The sequence below is a fragment of the Meriones unguiculatus genome, chromosome 11, assembly GCF_030254825.1.
Source record: "Meriones unguiculatus strain TT.TT164.6M chromosome 11, Bangor_MerUng_6.1, whole genome shotgun sequence".
Lineage (NCBI taxonomy): Eukaryota > Metazoa > Chordata > Mammalia > Rodentia > Muridae > Meriones > Meriones unguiculatus.
The window spans coordinates 14,920,054-14,925,547 of record NC_083359.1 but is presented as its reverse complement, the minus strand read 5'-3'; positions in this window follow the sequence as shown (position 1 = coordinate 14,925,547).

The following is a 5,494-nucleotide window of genomic DNA, read 5'->3' as shown; positions in this document are numbered from 1 at the left end:
GGGAAAGCCTTGTGGCAGGAGGCTGGCTGATCACATTACACCAACTCAGAAGAAGCTAGGGGAGAGAGGGGGGAAAAAGAGGAAGGAAGGAAAAGGAAGTGGGGAGAGGCTCTAAATCCTCAAAGCCCTCCCCCCCTGGCCTTGGTATACTTTGTCTATCAAGGGTCTACTTCATAAAGATCCCTCTGATCGGTTATCTCCACCAACAAAATGAGCCAGTTCAAGCCAAATTACAGTACAAATACAGAATTTGGGGGGGGGTGTAGTTCTAGGGTAGGTTCAGTGACCTCACAGGATGGGGTCAGTGAAGTCGTTTGTGTAGAGGGAGATAAAAAGGAGAGAGGGGATGTACAGGGAGAGAGGGAGAGAACCACAATGTCTGGATTTTATACTGAAGAGGCCTCTGGGGAAGAGGAAGCCCTTCACCCGAGCTGAAAAGTTCAGGGGAGAGGGCTGGGTAAGCCAGCCATGCCCCATAACAGGTAGAGACTGAGGAGTGCTGGGAGAACCTGGAGGCCAGGTCCAATTTTGTTAATAAGATACCTCAAACTGCTTGTCCTGGGTCTGAATCCCAACACCCACAACCTCTCCAAACAGCACTGCCAGCAGGGATCAAGTGTTTAAACACATGAGCCTGAGGGGAATATTTCTTATTCAAACCATCACGTCCATACTCCTGTAACCCAGCACACACTGGTGGGAAGGCTTCTTCAGTACCCTCTGCAGAGTGAATACGGACTTGTTCATGTCTCCCCAGGAAACACCAAACAAGCAGAGACTGCTGCTCTCCCTCATCTTCTGTCTTCTGAGGACCTCTTCTCCCTTAGGGTGCTGGATTATTGATCCTCCTAACTTAAGCCAATATTTTTCATGATTCTGCTGGTCACCTGGGATACTGACAAAGCTTTGTGAAATGTCAACTGTCTCAAAACAGCTCTCTCTCTCCCTCTCAGTCTCTCTCTCTCTTTTCCCATCTCTCTGTATCTCTGCAATTAGGGAAATTTCTGGTTGCTTCCATTGTTCTATTTTGGGAAGAAATTGAATGTTACAGAAATTGTGGTAGCATTTGAAGCTGAAGGTCAGGAGCTAGGGTATTTATTCTACTGAATTTAGAAACCTCCATGTGAATTTATATACTGTCTTGAGTGGGCTTCATCCCTGTACTCTAAAGAATGCTGAGATCCTGTAACCCATCAATATCTTTGTAGGGACACAGAAACATAAAGAAATATACCTCAAAACATAACTGTTCCCTACAACTAAGTAAAACAATTTCAACTGAGATACAGCAACAAAAATCTCCTGCGAGCCAATTATAAAGAAAACACAGGAATCTTCCATCATTATGATGGAAGGACACAGGCATAAACCAACAACGTTATCATGATGTATATAAAGAGACCTGCAGCAAAGGCCAGGAAACACAGGACTCTATAGCGCGGGGTGCAGAATGAGGAACAAAACCCCTCAACCACAGGAGAAGTGTCTGAGACCTGATGAGCTGAGCACAGAGAGAGGATCCGTCAAGCTGGGTTGTCTCTGCTCGGTGTATTCATTTTCTAATGCCGAGTGACAAGTCACAAGTCACAGACATAAAGGCCCAAAACCACACTTCTTATCCTGGCTTTTTCAGTAGGTCAGAGCTTGAGCGGGCTTACATGGAGTGCATTCTCAGCAGCCTCTCACCAGGCATCAGAGGGATGCAGCCTCCCTGGAATCCCGAAGGTCTCTTCTAAGCTTAGGTGATGGTTGGTAGAGTCTCTGCCGTAAGGCTGAGGCCCTACTTCCAGATGACTGTCAGCCGGTAGCTAGTTTTACCGCCTAGAGGCCCACAGCTCACTGCCACAGGGTCCTCTCCATGGGATGTGTGATGCTAAGGTTTTTTGTTTTTTAATCCCTTAAAATATTTGTAATTATTATTTGAGAATTTCACGCGTGTGTGTGCAATGAAATACGACTACGTTCGCTACAGGTTTCTTCCTTACAACTGTCCCCACGTCCCTCCAACACGACCCCTTTCAACTTTATGACTGTCTCTTTTCTTCTTTATTTTTAATAATCTACTAGGTCCGTTAGTGCTCCCTGCCTGTACATAGACATGCAACCATCCAGTAGCCACACATGCCAAAAATAATAACATGTGAGAAGAGGTTGGTAATTTCATTCATCCTTTAAAATTCTGCTTTGAAAACAGACATGGCGGCACATGCCAGGAATCTCACCATTTGGCACGAGGATCAGGAGTTCAAAACCAGCCTCAGCTATACAACTATTATGAGGCTACCTGGTCTGTATGAGACTCTGTCACAGAACAAAGAAAATAAAACCAACCAAAAACAAAACAAAACAAAACAAAACAAAACAAAAAAACAACAAACCTCCTTTGTATTTTGTTTTCTAAACTATTCGGTTTTTCCCATTTATATCTGATACTTTGCATTCATATTTGTCTCTGTGCATCTTGGGTTTAATTTGTTCGCATTTTCATCATTCTCAGGCTGTAGTTAAAACCATTGGTTATTGATGCATCTCTCCTTTTGATATAATATTTTCAGATGGCGTGCTTTTCCCTAGCCACTGTTTGAGCTATCTCCATCACATTTCACCATGAATAGGTGTTCTCATTTCTCTGTGGTTTGTTTGGACTCCTGGGTTTTTTCCATGTGCCATGTTTTCCCAGATACAGTGAGCTGTTTAATTTTAGTTTGATTCTATTCTTGTTGGCTTATACATTCATTGATACATAAAAAAAATTTAAAAACTTTAAATAAAATTTAAAAGAGCATTTGTTTATTATTTATTTTGTGTGTTGGGTGGTACAGATATGGAGGTCAGATGACAACTTGAAAAGGTCATTTCCCTCCTTCTACCATGTGGGTCCCAGGAATTGAACTCAGGTCCTCACGTTGAGTGACAATCACCTCTACCCACCGAGTTATCTTAATGACCTTTCTTGAAACTTTTAGTGAAGTTTATTTGGTCCGTCTTGCACTTGAAGAGAATGTGTACCCTGCAGTAGTTGGGTGTAGAGGTCTATCAGTGTTACCTAGGTTGGAGCAACCATGATGCTCATGTCTTGTACTCTTCCTGATGCCTTTATTCGGTTGCCCCGTGAGTTACAAAGAGAGGCCTATGAAAGTTGCTGACAAGTATTGTATAGTGGTCTATTTATCCCCTAGGCCCTTTAGTTTTTCCTGGTATGTTTTTAAAGCTTTTAAAATAGTCACATGCATTTATAATTCATCTTGATGAAAAACTAATAGTTCTATTATGATGAAATATTTATCATTATTTTTTGTTTGATTTGACTTAAATCCCATTTTCTTTGTGTTCATATACTAACTCTGGTTTGTGTTTTTATGGCATGGGTATCAGTCGGGGTTCTCAGCCTTCATCCTTTTATTTTAGATTACCCTGTCTTTAAATGGCGTAGGATATAGAAGCAGAGTAATTGGTTTTTACTTTTTATAGTCAGCCTGATAATCTTTGACCTTTAATGGGAACATTCAGCCCATTTTTGTTTAAAGTCCTGCTGACACATTGGTTATAAGCTGCACTAATTTCATTCTTTGTTGCCATTTGTTCAGGCTGTCTGCCATGAATCTGTATTTTTGGTAGTCATCCAGTATGCATCTTAAAGTTACTGTTTAATGCTTTACCAGTCCTTATAAAATACTAGACATGTCAACATCACACTTTCTTCACTACCTAGGACCCTGCACTGAAGGCAGGGTCAAATGTTAGCGTTTTCCTTTAGGTTGTCACATGTCTATAAGAGCGGAGGGAATTACATGGATTTTCATCATCCACCCATCTCTATAGCTTTGCATTTGTTTCTGGCATCCTGACTGTCAACCTGACAAAACATTTTCCTCAATCTGAACACAGCACTTTAGAGTTTCTCAAAGAGCAGATCTGCTGGCTGTAAGTGACCGCCATTCTACTTAACTTGAAACATCCCTCTCCTGCCTTTTACCCAAAGGACGTTTTGGTTGGCCGTGGAATTCTGCTTAGATTCTTTCCCTTTAAGTAGTTTGGGTGCAATTCCCATGTTCCCAGCCTCTTTTGCTTCCAGGGATGAATTAGCAATCATCCTCACTAGAGGTAGCATAGCTTTGTTTTGTTTCTCCGCTGCTTTCAGAATGGCCCATCCCTCTCTTATATCCAGAATTTGGACCTTGATGTTCTCAGGTGTAGTTTTCCTTGTAATTATCATGTCTGGGATTTCTCGAAATTATAGCCTGTTCTTCTTTTTCTCATTTTTTCTTCATATTTCACAGCTGTTTATTAATACACAGTCTTCTGGGCCTTTATTGTTTCTATAATACAGTTTTTGGTTATTTAAAACATTCTCTGTATATGGGATTTATGAGTTTTTAAAAACTTTTTAGTTGGCCTATAAAATAATGGGATTTAATATCACATTTTTATAGCTATATATCATTATGCCTCCTCAAGTAGAGCCTTGGGCATTCAGATAGGGGTCTGGGTGATTCAAGAGATTAAGACCTTCCCGAACATCCAAGACCCCAGACAGCTGGATCAGCCTTATGTCATTTCACACTGAGTCAGACATCTGATAACACTGTTGCTATAGCCACCATGCACATCAAGGGGAATCCATGCAGCTTCATCTTATGCCCAATACCAGGTAGTTTGTCCATGATGTTTATTTCCTTTTGATAAAAGTCACAAGATCTGAAAAGCTACTCATTCCTATGGTTACCTTCTGGCCCTGGTTTTCCACACCTCCATAGGCAGTTGAGGATGGTGTGTGTGATAGAGCCTGTTTAATCTGAACTCTATGCTAGACAGATGCCCTACTTACAGGCCAGGACTACAGAAGGCTGCAGGTCCTTTCTTTCTTTGTATGAGTCCTGTCTTTTTTTTTTTGAGAATAAATTATCCTTTAGATTAACCCTACGGACTGCATCTTCAAAAATTTGGCCAAAAACACATCTTAGTCTCTTAACAAGATAAGACAACATCACACACACACACATATACACACACAGCAGCAGCAGCAGCAGCATGCACACAATGCTGTCTCTCTTTCTTTGTAACACAGCTTGGCAGAACCACAAGCTGAGTGATAAAGATGTCTGATCCTAGAATGGGAATTTAAATTTTAGCACCATCTTCCAGTTATGTCTCTTGGTGGAACATGGGCAAATGGATGACAGTCCCTTCTGCTCAGATCTTTATGGCTTTTAGGGGCAATGACTGTTAAACTAGAAGCTGTGACTTGGACCCATTTTGGCTGATCTATTCCTGTGTACAGATTGCCTTTAATTTTTGTACTGCCTTCCTTAGGTCAGTTTCTGTGTGGAATGAAATTAAGGGCAACCTATTGTAAAATGGAGTTTTATGCAATCCAAAAGAAAAATGTCAGAGCAAGGCGTGTTTCTCTGGTAGTTTTATTTTGGGTGGGGGGGAGATGGTCTCTAGAAAAGGATAATGAAACACACAATTGAACAAGCGAATATAGAGGCTA